The sequence below is a fragment of the Emys orbicularis genome, chromosome 23 (genome assembly GCF_028017835.1).
Source record: "Emys orbicularis isolate rEmyOrb1 chromosome 23, rEmyOrb1.hap1, whole genome shotgun sequence".
Classification (NCBI taxonomy): Eukaryota; Metazoa; Chordata; order Testudines; family Emydidae; genus Emys; species Emys orbicularis.
The window spans coordinates 80,054-97,536 of record NC_088705.1 but is presented as its reverse complement, the minus strand read 5'-3'; the positions used below and the strand labels follow the sequence as shown (position 1 = coordinate 97,536).

The following is a 17,483-nucleotide window of genomic DNA, read 5'->3' as shown; positions in this document are numbered from 1 at the left end:
AGAAATCGAATTAAAGGGCCCTTTAATTCGAATTAAATGGCTTCGTTGTGTGGACGGTTCCAGAGTTAATTCGAATTAAAGCCACTAAATCCGAATTAAAGGTGTAGTGTAGACCAGGCCTAAGATACATGTGTGGTAAAGGCTGAGTACAAACATCTGCTTCCCTTTAGGTGGGGCTCGGTTTGTAATAAAAGTTTTCCTCCTTGTTCTGGGTGCAGAGGGAGAATTTCCCTATCTTGGGAGCAGCTGATCTTCTTGGACAGGGAGGAGCATGTTCACCTGAGCAGAGGCCTGGAACCGGAAAGGTGAGTACAGGTGGTGAGTTTGTCCTTCTTCCTATGTGTCTCTCTTTGAGCTCTCATATGTTGGCCAACATACTCTCTCTCTCTCCCCTTGTCCTGTCTCCTTGCATAGAACATGGGCAATGGTGCATGCTCACAGGCTTGGTCTGGGGCGTCTGCAACCCAATGGGGCATTGGGAGGGGGAAGAGAAGCATGATGGTACTAGATCCTCCATTGGTAGTGGTGGGGGTGACTGTGGGAGTTGACTGTCACTGTTCATCAAGTGGGGCTGATGTACAGTGGATGGGAGAGGGAGGGCAGTATCTCGTACACCAGTAGAACTTTGGGCAGTGATGGCTCCTGCTTGGGTTATATGCTGTGTTTGCAGAGGAATCGCCCAGGAGCCCCAGCCGGAGGAGAAACTGGAAGAAGTGAACCTGAGCAGCCTGGACATCCTTGTAAGCAGAGATGAACAGTCCTCCGCTTTGTCTTCTCCATGACTGGCTGTGAGTGAACAATTATGGCACTCTATTGCTCATCCGTACCACTCTAGTTTTCTTCTACCATTCTCCTGCTGCTCTCTGGCCCTGCTGTATCACGGCACAGTGTCACTGTTGCTCCTTAAGGAAATGCTCTGTGCATTACCCCAGGTGTCCACCCAGTGCCACTGTTGCTCCATGGGGGAAATGCTTTGTGCATTACCTGGATTAGCCACCCAGTGTCACTGTTGCTTTATTTGGGAAATGCTCTGTGCAACTATACAGAGTGTCCACCCGGTGTCAATATTGCTCCATGAAGGAAATGCTCTGTGATTACCCGGGGTAGCCACGCAGTCTCCTTTTTGCTTCATGAGAGACATGTTCTGTGCAATTACACCGAGTGGCCACCTGGTGGCACTGTTACTGCCTGGTGTCACTGTTGCTCCACGAGAGAAATGATCACTCAGTTTCTGTTCATCCAGTGGGGCTGATGTAGATGGGATGGGAGAGAGAGGCAGGGATGAGGGCAAGATTTCACACACCAATAGAGATTTGTGTAGTGATGGCTCATGCTTGGCTTTTGAAGCTGCGCTTGCAGAGGAATTGGCCAGGAGCCCCAGCCACAGAAGAAGCTGGCACAAGTGGACCTGAGCAACCTGGACATCCTTCTAAGCAGATATCTGGGAGGCGGAAACCTGAGGACTGTTCATAATTGGCTATGAGTAAGAGGTCAGTGCTTTGAATTCCTCATGTGTGCTCCCTCTAGTTTTCTTCACAGACCGTGTGCTTCCACGTTGGGTAGGGGCTCTGTGGTATCAAGGCTGCGGAGGGGCAAGAGTCTACTCTGCAGAGTGACTATGTCGGGTGCCGTTAAGGGGGCCAATACAGGGAGGAGAAAAGGGAAAGAGACCTGAACCCTGATTACAGGGCAGTCACCCTTTCTTTAGTAAAATACTCCTCCTTTACACAATGGCGGGGGGAGGGGGAGTCCCCAATGTGAAAAGATCTGGAAATGAACAGGTAAGGGAGGGATCCTGCTGAGTGTCCCCTTTCCAATCAATCCTCCATCCCTCAGCGACACCCTTCCCGACTTACCTCCTACCCCACCAAGAAAATGACAACTTTATGCCCCCTACCTTTACCAGAAAAGACCCCTCTTACTTGTGACGCGGTCCTGTTAGTAGGGTTAGGTGCACCCACGTGCCGGCTCTGAATACCACCGCATCTACCTACAACATCTCAACATCCACACATTTCAGAAAGGACCGCCACATGAATCTCTTCGAACGTAGCCCGAGGAATCTCCTCTCTTTATCACCAAAGAGACACAAGGCCTGGAATTCGGACACAACTAACGGAGCTGTCCGAATCCCTACAGTTGACACTCATCAGTCCGACAGTGTTCTTTATTGTGCACAAGAAAACAAAGGGTGAAAGTTGTGGTTGGTTGAGCGGTGTAAATTGGGCAGGGCAAAAGGACTTGAGGAAGGATTAGACGGAAGTGAGGGTCTGAAAGGAGCCCCCCACCTCACCATTTCCAGACTTGGTGACATTTGCTTGGTTGGGCCATTTCTTGGCTTTTTTGAGAAAAGGGGCGAATTATCCACGGCCTCCGCCATCCCCTTACAGCCGCCCCTTCGCCACACCATATTCCATCTGACCGGGATAGGTCCCAAGTAAGCTTTCACTTCAAATCTCAAAAAAGCCAAGTAGAAATCATTCTGTGGGAATTTACTGTGACTAAGAGAAACAGAAGTTCAACCCTTCTCAAGGGGTGTGTGGTCAGGGGGAGTCGCTCAGCCGCAGGCACAGAAAGGCTCCCCTAGCTTAAGCGTGAGAGGTATAAGACCTTACACCCTGGTTACAGGGCGGTCATTTTGCCGGGCTTCTCAAAGTGACCTGTGGCTTAATTTGCATGGCAAAGGAGACCGAAACCCTCCTTACAGGGTGGTCCTTAAGCCAGGGGCGTTCCAATGGGCCAGAGCGAAAAGCGCTGTAAAGGAGAGACCTCCCTTCCCTCAGAAGTGGGTGGTCTCGTTGCCCAGCGAGTGCCAACGGCCCAAGAGGAATTAGAAAGGGGAGACCTGCACCCTTCTGACAGGGAGAGGTCAACGGCACGGGGCATTTTAAAGGCTAGGTCCTAAGGAGCTCAAACCCAGAGAGACCTCAACCCTTTTTAAAGGGGGGTCGCTCAGCCTCAGCTATGGAAGGGACCCATAAAGCATTTTGGTTGGCAAGGAATGGACCTTGATCCTTGTTTACAGGGAGATCCTTTTACCGGGCACCTGAAGGGGGATTAAGCCTGTGCGGAGAAGTGTCGAACCCGAGCCCACGGTACAGGGGTGCGGTGTGTGCGGTGTGTGCAGCCTTTGTCCGTGGCTTTTTCTTCCCTTTTCCTGCAGTTTCTTTGGTGCTTGTGTCGTCTTGTCCATTTTGTCCTTTGACTTGCTAGAAAGAGAGAGGTGAAGCGGGTTAGGTGTGGCTCAGTAGAGAGCACGTGTACAGTGTACATTCAGATTACATTGGCAAGGTACACGGCCCTGCCGGAAATGACCCCAATACCTACTTTTCGGCACCGATCTCTTTCAGAGCGCAGGAGAGCTTGCGGCAGAACGCGGGTCCAGGTGGATGCAGAGGACGCGGGCTTTGACTTGGCTGAGTGCGTGAGTGAGTGAGGAGGGCACGGGACAGCTAGTAGGACAAACCCTGAACCCTCTCAAGAGGCTGGTTTCTAGAACTACCTTCCAAATGGCAGTGTTACCTTGTGAAAGGCAGGGAAAGACCCACCCCCTAGTTAGAGGGAGCTCACTTTGGACCTTGGCGTGAAGAGGGCCAATGCAGAGAGGAGAAAAGGGAAAGCGACCTGAACCCTGATTACAGGGCAGTCACCCTTTCTTTAGTAAAATACTCCTCCTGTACACAATGGGGCAGGGGGGGAGTCCCCAATGTGAAAAGATCTGGAAATGAACAGGTAAGGGAGGGATCCTGCTGAGTGTCCCCTTTCCAATCAATCCTCCATCCCTCAGCGACACCCTTCCCGACTTACCTCCTACCCCACCAAGAAAATGACAACTTTGTGCCCCCTACCTTTACCAGAAAAGACCTCTCTTACTTGTAACGCGGTCCTGTTAGTAGGGTTAGGTGCACCCACGTGCCGGCTCTGAATACCACCGCATCTACCTACAACATCTCAACATCCACACATTTCAGAAAGGACCGCCACATGAATCTCTTCGAACGTAGCCCGAGGAATCTCCTCTCTTTATCACCAAAGAGACACAAGGCCTGGAATTCGGACACAACTAACGGAGCTGTCCGAATCCCTACAGTTGACACTCATCAGTCCGACAGTGTTCTTTATTGTGCACAGGAAAACAAAGGGTGAAAGTTGTGGTTGGTTGAGCGGTGTAAATTGGGCAGGGCAAAAGGACTAGAGGAAGGATTAGACGGAAGTGAGGGTCTGAAAGGAGCCCCCCACCTCAGCTGTTCATTTCCAGACTTTGTGACATTTGCTTGGTTGGGCCATTTCTTGTCTTTTTTGAGAAAAGGGGCGAATTTTCCACGGCCTCCGCCATCCCCTTACAGCCGCCCCTTCACCACACCATATTCCATCTGACCGGGATAGGTCCCAAGTAAGCTTTCACTTCAAATCTCAAAAAAGCCAAGTAGAAATCATTCTGTGGGAATTTACTGTGACTAAGAGAAACAGAAGTTCAACCCTTCTCAAGGGGTGTGTGGTCAGGGGGATTCGCTCAGCCACAGGCACAGAAAGGCTCCCCTAGCTTAAGCGTGAGAGGTATAAGACCTTACACCCTGGTTACAGGGCGGTCATTTTGCCGGGCTTGTCAAAGTGACCTGTGGCTTAATTTGCATGGCAAAGGAGACCGAAACCCTCCTTACAGGGTGGTCCTTAAGCCAGGGGCGTTCCAATGGGCCAGAGCGAAAAGCGCTGTAAAGGAGAGACCTCCCTTCCCTCAGAAGTGGGTGGTCTCGTTGCCCAGCGAGTGCCAACGGCCCAAGAGGAATTAGAAAGGGGAGACCTGCACCCTTCTGACAGGGAGAGGTCAACGGCACGGGGCATTTTAAAGGCTAGGTCCTAAGGAGCTCAAACCCAGAGAGACCTCAACCCTTTTTAAAGGGGGGTCGCTCAGCCTCAGCTATGGAAGGGACCCATAAAGCATTTTGGTTGGCAAGGAATGGACCTTGATCCTTATTTACAGGGAGGTCCTTTTACCGGGCACCTGAAGGGGGATTAAGCCTGTGCGGAGAAGTGTCGAACCCGAGCCCACGGTACAGGGGTGCGGTGTGTGCGGTGTGTGCAGCCTTTGGCCGTGGCTTTTTCTTCCCTTTTCCTGCAGTTTCTTTGGTGCTTGTGTCATCTTGTCCATTTTGTCCTTTGAGTTGCTAGAAAGAGAGAGGTGAAGCGGGTTAGGTGTGGCTCAGTAGAGAGCACGTGTACAGTGTACATTCAGATTACATTGGCAAGGTACACGGCCCTGCCGGAAATGACCCCAATACCTACTTTTCGGCACCGATCTCTTTCAGAGCGCAGGAGAGCTTGCGGCAGAACGCGGGTCCAGGTAGATGCAGAGGACGCGGGCTTTGACTTGGCTGAGTGCGTGAGTGAGTGAGGAGGGCACGGGACAGCTAGTAGGACAAACCCTGAACCCTCTCAAGAGGCTGGTTTCTAGAACTACCTTCCAAATGGCAGTGTTACCTTGTGAAAGGCAGGGAAAGACCCACCCCCTAGTTAGAGGGAGCTCACTTTGGACCTTGGCGTGAAGAGGGCCAATGCAGAGAGGAGAAAAGGGAAAGCGACCTGAACCCTGATTACAGGGCAGTCACCCTTTCTTTAGTAAAATACTCCTCCTGTACACAATGGGGCAGGGGGGGAGTCCCCAATGTGAAAAGATCTGGAAATGAACAGGTAAGGGAGGGATCCTGCTGAGTGTCCCCTTTCCAATCAATCCTCCGTCCCTCAGCGACACCCTTCCCGACTTACCTTCCTACCCCACCAAGAAAATGACAACTTTGTGCCCCCTAACCTTTACCAGAAAAGACCCCTCTTACTTGTGACGCGGTCCTGTTAGTAGGGTTAGGTGCACCCACGTGCCGGCTCTGAAAACCACCGCATCTACCTACAACATCTCAACATCAACACATTTCAGAAAGGACCGCCACATCAATCTCTTCGAACGTAGCCCGAGGAATCTCCTCTCTTTATCACCAAAGAGACACAAGGCCTGGAATTCGGACACAACTAACGGAGCTGTCCGAATCCCTACAGTAGACACTCATCAGTCCGACAGTGTTCTTTCTTGTGCACAAGAAAACAAAGGGTGAAAGTTGTGGTTGGTTGAGCGGTGTAAATTGGGCAGGGCAAAAGGACTTGAGGAAGGATTAGACGGAAGTGAGGGTCTGCAAGGAGCCCCGCACCTCACCTGTTCATTTCCAGACTTTGTGACATTTGCTTGGTTGGGCCATTTCTTGGCTTTTTTGAGAAAAGGGGCGAATTTTCCACGGCCTCCGCCATCCCCTTACAGCCGCCCCTTCGCCACACCATGTTCCATCTGACCGGGATAGGTCCCAAGTAAGATTTCACTTCAAATCTCAAAAACGCCAAGAAGAAATCATTCTGTGGGAATTTAAAGTGACTAAGAGAAACAGAAGTTCAACCCTTCTCAAGGGGTGGGGGGTCGGGGGGAGTCGCTCAGCCGCAGGCACAGAAAGGCTCCCCTAGCTTAAGCGTGAGAGGTATAAGACCTTACACCCTGGTTACAGGGCGGTCATTTTGCCGGGCTTGTCAAAGTGACCTGTGGCTTAATTTGCATGGCAAAGGAGACCGAAACCCTCCTTACAGGATGGTCCTTAAGCCAGGGGCGTTCCAATGGGCCAGAGCGAAAAGCGCTGTAAAGGAGAGACCTCCCTTCCCTCAGAAGTGGGTGGTCTCGTTGCCCAGCGAGTGCCAACGGCCCAAGAGGAGTTAGAAAGGGGAGACCTGCACCCTTCTGACAGGGAGAGGTCAACGGCACGGGGCATTTTAAAGGCTAGGTCCTAAGGAGCTCAAATCCACAGAGACCTCAAGCCTTTTTAAAGGGGGGTCGCTCAGCCTCAGCTATGGAAGGGACCCATAAAGCATTTTGGTTGGCAAGGAATGGACCTTGATCCTTGTTTACAGGGAGGTCCTTTTACCGGGCACCTGAAGGGGGATTAAGCCTGTGCGGAGAAGTGTCGAACCCGAGCCCTCGGTGCAGGGGTGCGGTGTGTGCGGTGTGTGCAGCCTTTGTCCGTGGCTTTTTCTTCCCTTTTCCTGCAGTTTCTTTGGTGCTTGTGTCGTCTTGTCCATTTTGTCCTTTGAGTTGCTAGAAAGAGAGAGGTGAAGCGGGTTAGGTGTGGCTCAGTAGAGAGCACGAGTACAAGGTACATTCAGATTACATTGGCAAGGTACTTGCCCGTGCCGGAAATTACCCCAATACCTACTTTTCGGCACCGATCTCTTTCAGAGCGCAGGAGAGCTTGCGGCAGAACGCGGGTCCAGGTGGATGCAGAGGACGCGGGCTTTGACTTGGCTGAGTGCGTGAGTGAGTGAGGAGGGCACGGGACAGCTAGTAGGACAAACCCTGAACCCTCTCAAGAGGCTGGTTTCTAGAACTACCTTCCAAATGGCAGTGTTACCTTGTGAAAGGCAGGGAAAGACCCACCCCCTAGTTAGAGGGAGCTCACTTTGGACCTTGGCGTGAAGAGGGCCAATGCAGAGAGGAGAAAAGGGAAAGCGACCTGAACCCTGATTACAGGGCAGTCACCCTTTCTTTAGTAAAATACTCCTCCTGTACACAATGGAGCAGGGGGGGAGTCCCCAATGTGAAAAGATCTGGAAATGAACAGGTAAGGGAGGGATCCTGCTGAGTGTCCCCTTTCCAATCAATCCTCCGTCCCTCAGCGACACCCTTCCCGACTTACCTTCCTACCCCACCAAGAAAATGACAACTTTGTGCCCCCTAACCTTTACCAGAAAAGACCCCTCTTACTTGTGACGCGGTCCTGTTAGTAGGGTTAGGTGCACCCACGTGCCGGCTCTGAAAACCACCGCATCTACCTACAACATCTCAACATCAACACATTTCAGAAAGGACCGCCACATGAATCTCTTCGAACGTAGCCCGAGGAATCTCCTCTCTTTATCACCAAAGAGAGACAAGGCCTGGAATTCGGACACAACTAACGGAGCTGTCCGAATCCCTACAGTTGACACTCATCAGTCCGACAGTGTTCTTTATTGTGCACAAGAAAACAAAGGGTGAAAGTTGTGGTTGGTTGAGCGGTGTAAATTGGGCAGGGCAAAAGGACTAGAGGAAGGATTAGACGGAAGTGAGGGTCTGAAAGGAGCCCCCCACCTCAGCTGTTCATTTCCAGACTTTGTGACATTTGCTTGGTTGGGCCATTTCTTGGCTTTTTTGAGAAAAGGGGCGAATTTTCCACGGCCTCCGCCATCCCCTTACAGCCGCCCCTTCGCCACACCATGTTCCATCTGACCGGGATAGGTCCCAAGTAAGCTTTCACTTCAAATCTCAAAAACGCCAAGAAGAAATCATTCTGTGGGAATTTACTGTGACTAAGAGAAACAGAAGTTCAACCCTTCTCAAGGGGTGGGGGGTCGGGGGGAGTCGCTCAGCCGCAGGCACAGAAAGGCTCCCCTAGCTTAAGCGTGAGAGGTATAAGACCTTACACCCTGGTTACAGGGCGGTCATTTTGCCGGGCGTGTCAAAGTGACCTGTGGCTTAATTTGCATGGCAAAGGAGACCGAAACCCTCCTTACAGGATGGTCCTTAAGCCAGGGGCGTTCCAATGGGCCAGAGCGAAAAGCGCTGTAAAGGAGAGACCTCCCTTCCCTCAGAAGTGGGTGGTCTCGTTGCCCAGCGAGTGCCAACGGCCCAAGAGGAGTTAGAAAGGGGAGACCTGCACCCTTCTGACAGGGAGAGGTCAACGGCATGGGGCATTTTAAAGGCTAGGTCCTAAGGAGCTCAAACCCACAGAGACCTCAAGCCTTTTTAAAGGGGGGTCGCTCAGCCTCAGCTATGGAAGGGACCCATAAAGCATTTTGGTTGGCAAGGAATGGACCTTGATCCTTGTTTACAGGGAGGTCCTTTTACCGGGCACCTGAAGGGGGATTAAGCCTGTGCGGAGAAGTGTCGAACCCGAGCCCTCGGTGCAGGGGTGCAGTGTGTGCGGTGTGTGCAGCCTTTGTCCGTGGCTTTTTCTTCCCTTTTCCTGCAGTTTCTTTGGTGCTTGTGTCGTCTTGTCCATTTTGTCCTTTGAGTTGCTAGAAAGAGAGAGGTGAAGCGGGTTAGGTGTGGCTCAGTAGAGAGCACGAGTACAAGGTACATTCAGATTACATTGGCAAGGTACTTGCCCGTGCCGGAAATGACCCCAATACCTACTTTTCGGCACCGATCTCTTTCAGAGCGCAGGAGAGCTTGCGGCAGAACGCGGGTCCAGGTGGATGCAGAGGACGCGGGCTTTGACTTGGCTGAGTGCGTGAGTGAGGAGGGCGCGGGACAGCTAGTAGGACAAACCCTGAACCCTCTCAAGAGGCTGGTTTCTAGAACTACCTTCCAAATGGCAGTGTTACCTTGTGAAAGGCAGGGAAAGACCCACCCCCTAGTTAGAGGGAGCTCACTTTGGACCTTGGCGTGAAGAGGGCCAATGCAGAGAGGAGAAAAGGGAAAGCGACCTGAACCCTGATTACAGGGCAGTCACCCTTTCTTTAGTAAAATACTCCTCCTGTACACAATGGGGCAGGGGGGGAGTCCCCAATGTGAAAAGATCTGGAAATGAACAGGTAAGGGAGGGATCCTGCTGAGTGTCCCCTTTCCAATCAATCCTCCATCCCTCAGCGACACCCTTCCCGATTTACCTCCTACCCCACCAAGAAAATGACAACTTTGTGCCCCCTACCTTTACCAGAAAAGACCTCTCTTACTTGTGACGCGGTCCTGTTAGTAGGGTTAGGTGCACCCACGTGCCGGCTCTGAATACCACCGCATCTACCTACAACATCTCAACATCAACACATTTCAGAAAGGACCGCCACATGAATCTCTTCGAACGTAGCCCGAGGAATCTCCTCTCTTTATCACCAAAGAGACACAAGGCCTGGAATTCGGACACAACTAACGGAGCTGTCCGAATCCCTACACTTGACACTCATCAGTCCGAGAGTTTTCTTTATTGTGCACAAGAAAACAAAGGGTGAAAGTTGTGGTTGGTTGAGCGGTGTAAATTGGGCAGGGCAAAAGGACTTGAGGAAGGATTACACGGAAGTGAGGGTCTGAAAGGAGCCCCCCACCTCAGCTGTTCATTTCCAGACTTTGTGACATTTGCTTGGTTGGGCCATTTCTTGGCTTTTTTGAGAAAAGGGGCGAATTTTCCACGGCCTCCGCCATCCCCTTACAGCCGCCCCTTCGCCACACCATGTTCCATCTGACCGGGATAGGTCCCAAGTAAGCTTTCACTTCAAATCTCAAAAAAGCCAAGTAGAAATCATTCTGTGGGAATTTACTGTGACTAAGAGAAACAGAAGTTCAACCCTTCTCAAGGGGTGTGTGGTCAGGGGGATTCGCTCAGCCACAGGCACAGAAAGGCTCCCCTAGCTTAAGCGTGAGAGGTATAAGACCTTACACCCTGGTTACAGGGCGGTCATTTTGCCGGGCTTGTCAAAGTGACCTGTGGCTTAATTTGCATGGCAAAGGAGACCGAAACCCTCCTTACAGGGTGGTCCTTAAGCCAGGGGCGTTCCAATGGGCCAGAGCGAAAAGCGCTGTAAAGGAGAGACCTCCCTTCCCTCAGAAGTGGGTGGTCTCGTTGCCCAGCGAGTGCCAACGGCCCAAGAGGAATTAGAAAGGGGAGACCTGCACCCTTCTGACAGGGAGAGGTCAACGGCACGGGGCATTTTAAAGGCTAGGTCCTAAGGAGCTCAAACCCAGAGAGACCTCAACCCTTTTTAAAGGGGGGTCGCTCAGCCTCAGCTATGGAAGGGACCCATAAAGCATTTTGGTTGGCAAGGAATGGACCTTGATCCTTATTTACAGGGAGGTCCTTTTACCGGGCACCTGAAGGGGGATTAAGCCTGTGCGGAGAAGTGTCGAACCCGAGCCCTCGGTGCAGGGGTGCGGTGTGTGCGGTGTGTGCAGCCTTTGTCCGTGGCTTTTTCTTCCCTTTTCCTGCAGTTTCTTTGGTGCTTGTGTCGTCTTGTCCATTTTGTCCTTTGAGTTGCTAGAAAGAGAGAGGTGAAGCGGGTTAGGTGTGGCTCAGTAGAGAGCACGAGTACAAGGTACATTCAGATTACATTGGCAAGGTACTTGCCCGTGCCGGAAATTACCCCAATACCTACTTTTCGGCACCGATCTCTTTCAGAGCGCAGGAGAGCTTGCGGCAGAACGCGGGTCCAGGTGGATGCAGAGGACGCGGGCTTTGACTTGGCTGAGTGCGTGAGTGAGGAGGGCACGGGACAGCTAGTAGGACAAACCCTGAACCCTCTCAAGAGGCTGGTTTCTAGAACTACCTTCCAAATGGCAGTGTTACCTTGTGAAAGGCAGGGAAAGACCCACCCCCTAGTTAGAGGGAGCTCACTTTGGACCTTGGCGTGAAGAGGGCCAATGCAGAGAGGAGAAAAGGGAAAGCGACCTGAACCCTGATTACAGGGCAGTCACCCTTTCTTTAGTAAAATACTCCTCCTGTACACAATGGGGCAGGGGGGGAGTCCCCAATGTGAAAAGATCTGGAAATGAACAGGTAAGGGAGGGATCCTGCTGAGTGTCCCCTTTCCAATCAATCCTCCATCCCTCAGCGACACCCTTCCCGATTTACCTCCTACCCCACCAAGAAAATGACAACTTTGTGCCCCCTACCTTTACCAGAAAAGACCTCTCTTACTTGTGACGCGGTCCTGTTAGTAGGGTTAGGTGCACCCACGTGCCGGCTCTGAATACCACCGCATCTACCTACAACATCTCAACATCAACACATTTCAGAAAGGACCGCCACATGAATCTCTTCGAACGTAGCCCGAGGAATCTCCTCTCTTTATCACCAAAGAGACACAAGGCCTGGAATTCGGACACAACTAACGGAGCTGTCCGAATCCCTACACTTGACACTCATCAGTCCGAGAGTTTTCTTTATTGTGCACAAGAAAACAAAGGGTGAAAGTTGTGGTTGGTAGAGCGGTGTAAATTGGGCAGGGCAAAAGGACTTGAGGAAGGATTACATGGAAGTGAGGGTCTGAAAGGAGCCCCCCACCTCACCTGTTCATTTCCAGACTTTGTGACATTTGCTTGGTTGGGCCATTTCTTGGCTTTTTTGAGAAAAGGGGCGAATTTTCCACGGCCTCCGCCATCCCCTTACAGCCGCCCCTTCGCCACACCATGTTCCATCTGACCGGGATAGGTCCCAAGTAAGATTTCACTTCAAATCTCAAAAAAGCCAAGTAGAAATCATTCTGTGGGAATTTACTGTGACTAAGAGAAACAGAAGTTCAACCCTTCTTAAGGGGTGTGTGGTCAGGGGGAGTCGCTCAGCCACAGGCACAGAAAGGCTCCCCTAGCTTAAGCGTGAGAGGTATAAGACCTTACACCCTGGTTACAGGGCGGTCATTTTGCCGGGCTTGTCAAAGTGACCTGTGGCTTAATTTGCATGGCAAAGGAGACCGAAACCCTCCTTACAGGGTGGTCCTTAAGCCAGGGGCGTTCCAATGGGCCAGAGCGAAAAGCGCTGTAAAGGAGAGACCTCCCTTCCCTCAGAAGTGGGTGGTCTCGTTGCCCAGCGAGTGCCAACGGCCCAAGAGGAATTAGAAAGGGGAGACCTGCACCCTTCTGACAGGGAGAGGTCAACGGCACGGGGCATTTTAAAGGCTAGGTCCTAAGGAGCTCAAACCCAGAGAGACCTCAACCCTTTTTAAAGGGGGGTCGCTCAGCCTCAGCTATGGAAGGGACCCATAAAGCATTTTGGTTGGCAAGGAATGGACCTTGATCCTTATTTACAGGGAGGTCCTTTTACCGGGCACCTGAAGGGGGATTAAGCCTGTGCGGAGAAGTGTCGAACCCGAGCCCACGGTACAGGGGTGCGGTGTGTGCGGTGTGTGCAGCCTTTGGCCGTGGCTTTTTCTTCCCTTTTCCTGCAGTTTCTTTGGTGCTTGTGTCGTCTTGTCCATTTTGTCCTTTGAGTTGCTAGAAAGAGAGAGGTGAAGCGGGTTAGGTGTGGCTCAGTAGAGAGCACGTGTACAGTGTACATTCAGATTACATTGGCAAGGTACACGGCCCTGCCGGAAATGACCCCAATACCTACTTTTCGGCACCGATCTCTTTCAGAGCGCAGGAGAGCTTGCGGCAGAACGCGGGTCCAGGTAGATGCAGAGGACGCGGGCTTTGACTTGGCTGAGTGCGTGAGTGAGTGAGGAGGGCACGGGACAGCTAGTAGGACAAACCCTGAACCCTCTCAAGAGGCTGGTTTCTAGAACTACCTTCCAAATGGCAGTGTTACCTTGTGAAAGGCAGGGAAAGACCCACCCCCTAGTTAGAGGGAGCTCACTTTGGACCTTGGCGTGAAGAGGGCCAATGCAGAGAGGAGAAAAGGGAAAGCGACCTGAACCCTGATTACAGGGCGGTCACCCTTTCTTTAGTAAAATACTCCTCCTGTACACAATGGGGCAGGGGGGGAGTCCCCAATGTGAAAAGATCTGGAAATGAACAGGTAAGGGAGGGATCCTGCTGAGTGTCCCCTTTCCAATCAATCGTCCGTCCCTCAGCGACACCCTTCCCGACTTACCTCCTACCCCACCAAGAAAATGACAACTTTGTGCCCCCTAACCTTTACCAGAAAAGACCCCTCTTACTTGTGACGCGGTCCTGTTAGTAGGGTTAGGTGCACCCCCGTGCCGGCTCTGAAAACCACCGCATCTACCTACAACATCTCAACATCAACACATTTCAGAAAGGACCGCCACATCAATCTCTTTGAACGTAGCCCGAGGAATCTCCTCTCTTTATCACCAAAGAGACACAAGGCCTGGAATTCGGACACAACTAACGGAGCTGTCCGAATCCCTACAGTAGACACTCATCAGTCCGACAGTGTTCTTTCTTGTGCACAAGAAAACAAAGGGTGAAAGTTGTGGTTGGTTGAGCGGTGTAAATTGGGTAGGGCAAAAGGACTTGAGGAAGGATTACACGGAAGTGAGGGTCTGCAAGGAGCCCCCCACCTCAGCTGTTCATTTCCAGACTTTGTGACATTTGCTTGGTTGGGCCATTTCTTGGCTTTTTTGAGAAAAGGGGCGAATTTTCCACGGCCTCCGCCATCCCCTTACAGCCGCCCCTTCGCCACACCATGTTCCATCTGACCGGGATAGGTCCCAAGTAAGCTTTCACTTCAAATCTCAAAAAAGCCAAGTAGAAATCATTCTGTGGGAATTTACTGTGACTAAGAGAAACAGAAGTTCAACCCTTCTCAAGGGGTGTGTGGTCAGGGGGAGTCGCTCAGCCGCAGGCACAGAAAGGCTCCCCTAGCTTAAGCGTGAGAGGTATAAGACCTTACACCCTGGTTACAGGGCGGTCATTTTGCCGGGCGTGTCAAAGTGACCTGTGGCTTAATTTGCATGGCAAAGGAGACCGAAACCCTCCTTACAGGATGGTCCTTAAGCCAGGGGCGTTCCAATGGGCCAGAGCGAAAAGCGCTGTAAAGGAGAGACCTCCCTTCCCTCAGAAGTGGGTGGTCTCGTTGCCCAGCGAGTGCCAACGGCCCAAGAGGAGTTAGAAAGGGGAGACCTGCACCCTTCTGACAGGGAGAGGTCAACGGCACGGGGCATTTTAAAGGCTAGGTCCTAAGGAGCTCAAATCCACAGAGACCTCAAGCCTTTTTAAAGGGGGGTCGCTCAGCCTCAGCTATGGAAGGGACCCATAAAGCATTTTGGTTGGCAAGGAATGGACCTTGATCCTTGTTTACAGGGAGGTCCTTTTACCGGGCACCTGAAGGGGGATTAAGCCTGTGCGGAGAAGTGTCGAACCCGAGCCCTCGGTGCAGGGGTGCAGTGTGTGCGGTGTGTGCAGCCTTTGTCCGTGGCTTTTTCTTCCCTTTTCCTGCAGTTTCTTTGGTGCTTGTGTCGTCTTGTCCATTTTGTCCTTTGAGTTGCTAGAAAGAGAGAGGTGAAGCGGGTTAGGTGTGGCTCAGTAGAGAGCACGAGTACAAGGTACATTCAGATTACATTGGCAAGGTACTTGCCCGTGCCGGAAATGACCCCAATACCTACTTTTCGGCACCGATCTCTTTCAGAGCGCAGGAGAGCTTGCGGCAGAACGCGGGTCCAGGTGGATGCAGAGGACGCGGGCTTTGACTTGGCTGAGTGCGTGAGTGAGGAGGGCGCGGGACAGCTAGTAGGACAAACCCTGAACCCTCTCAAGAGGCTGGTTTCTAGAACTACCTTCCAAATGGCAGTGTTACCTTGTGAAAGGCAGGGAAAGACCCACCCCCTAGTTAGAGGGAGCTCACTTTGGACCTTGGCGTGAAGAGGGCCAATGCAGAGAGGAGAAAAGGGAAAGCGACCTGAACCCTGATTACAGGGCAGTCACCCTTTCTTTAGTAAAATACTCCTCCTGTACACAATGGGGCGGGGGGGGAAGTCCCCAATGTGAAAAGATCTGGAAATGAACAGGTAAGGGAGGGATCCTGCTGAGTGTCCCCTTTCCAATCAATCCTCCATCCCTCAGCGACACCCTTCCCGACTTACCTCCCACCCCACCAAGAAAATGACAACTTTGTGCCCCCTACCTTTACCAGAAAAGACCCCTCTTACTTGTGACGCGGTCCTGTTAGTAGGGTTAGGTGCACCCACGTGCCGGCTCTGAATACCACCGCATCTACCTACAACATCTCAACATCCACACATTTCAGAAAGGACCGCCACATGAATCTCTTCGAACGTAGCCCGAGGAATCTCCTCTCTTTATCACCAAAGAGACACAAGGCCTGGAATTCGGACACAACTAACGGAGCTGTCCGAATCCCTACAGTTGACACTCATCAGTCCGACAGTGTTCTTTATTGTGCACAAGAAAACAAAGGGTGAAAGTTGTGGTTGGTTGAGCGGTGTAAATTGGGCAGGGCAAAAGGACTAGAGGAAGGATTAGACGGAAGTGAGGGTCTGAAAGGAGCCCCCCACCTCAGCTGTTCATTTCCAGACTTTGTGACATTTGCTTGGTTGGGCCATTTCTTGGCTTTTTTGAGAAAAGGGGCGAATTTTCCACGGCCTCCGCCATCCCCTTACAGCCGCCCCTTCGCCACACCATATTCCATCTGACCGGGATAGGTCCCAAGTAAGCTTTCACTTCAAATCTCAAAAAAGCCAAGTAGAAATCATTCTGTGGGAATTTACTGTGACTAAGAGAAACAGAAGTTCAACCCTTCTCAAGGGGTGTGTGGTCAGGGGGATTCGCTCAGCCACAGGCACAGAAAGGCTCCCCTAGCTTAAGCGTGAGAGGTATAAGACCTTACACCCTGGTTACAGGGCGGTCATTTTGCCGGGCTTGTCAAAGTGACCTGTGGCATAATTTGCATGGCAAAGGAGACCGAAACCCTCCTTACAGGGTGGTCCTTAAGCCAGGGGCGTTCCAATGGGCCAGAGCGAAAAGCACTGTAAAGGAGAGACCTCCCTTCCCTCAGAAGTGGGTGGTCTCGTTGCCCAGCGAGTGCCAACGGCCCAAGAGGAATTAGAAAGGGGAGACCTGCACCCTTCTGACAGGGAGAGGTCAACGGCACGGGGCATTTTAAAGGCTAGGTCCTAAGGAGCTCAAACCCAGAGAGACCTCAACCCTTTTTAAAGGGGGGTCGCTCAGCCTCAGCTATGGAAGGGACCCATAAAGCATTTTGGTTGGCAAGGAATGGACCTTGATCCTTGTTTACAGGGAGGTCCTTATACCGGGCACCTGAAGGGGGATTAAGCCTGTGCGGAGAAGTGTCGAACCCGAGCCCTCGGTGCAGGGGTGCAGTGTGTGCGGTGTGTGCAGCCTTTGTCCGTGGCTTTTTCTTCCCTTTTCCTGCAGTTTCTTTGGTGCTTGTGTCGTCTTGTCCATTTTGTCCTTTGAGTTGCTAGAAAGAGAGAGGTGAAGCAGGTTAGGTGTGGCTCAGTAGAGAGCACGAGTACAAGGTACATTCAGATTACATTGGCAAGGTACTTGCCCGTGCCGGAAATAACCCCAATACCTACTTTTCGGCACCGATCTCTTTCAGAGCGCAGGAGAGCTTGCGGCAGAACGCGGGTCCAGGTGGATGCAGAGGACGCGGGCTTTGACTTGGCTGAGTGCGTGAGTGAGTGAGGAGGGCACGGGACAGCTAGTAGGACAAACCCTGAACCCTCTCAAGAGGCTGGTTTCTAGAACTACCTTCCAAATGGCAGTGTTACCTTGTGAAAGGCAGGGAAAGACCCACCCCCTAGTTAGAGGGAGCTCACTTTGGACCTTGGCGTGAAGAGGGCCAATGCAGAGAGGAGAAAAGGGAAAGCGACCTGAACCCTGATTACAGGGCAGTCACCCTTTCTTTAGTAAAATACTCCTCCTGTACACAATGGGGCAGGGGGGGAGTCCCCAATGTGAAAAGATCTGGAAATGAACAGGTAAGGGAGGGATCCTGCTGAGTGTCCCCTTTCCAATCAATCCTCCGTCCCTCAGCGACACCCTT

The 17,483-nt window shown here is 51.9% G+C and overlaps 1 long non-coding RNA gene across 1 annotated transcript; it reads left to right on the top strand.

The window, feature by feature from the left end:
• The first annotated feature begins 224 nt into the window (after positions 1 to 224).
• Positions 225 to 1,429, top strand: LOC135893694 (uncharacterized). The gene is made up of 3 exons (XR_010562334.1): positions 225 to 305; positions 671 to 788; positions 1,348 to 1,429. It is a non-coding gene; the product is annotated as an uncharacterized LOC135893694 (long non-coding RNA).
• The last annotated feature ends 16,054 nt before the right edge of the window (positions 1,430 to 17,483 follow it).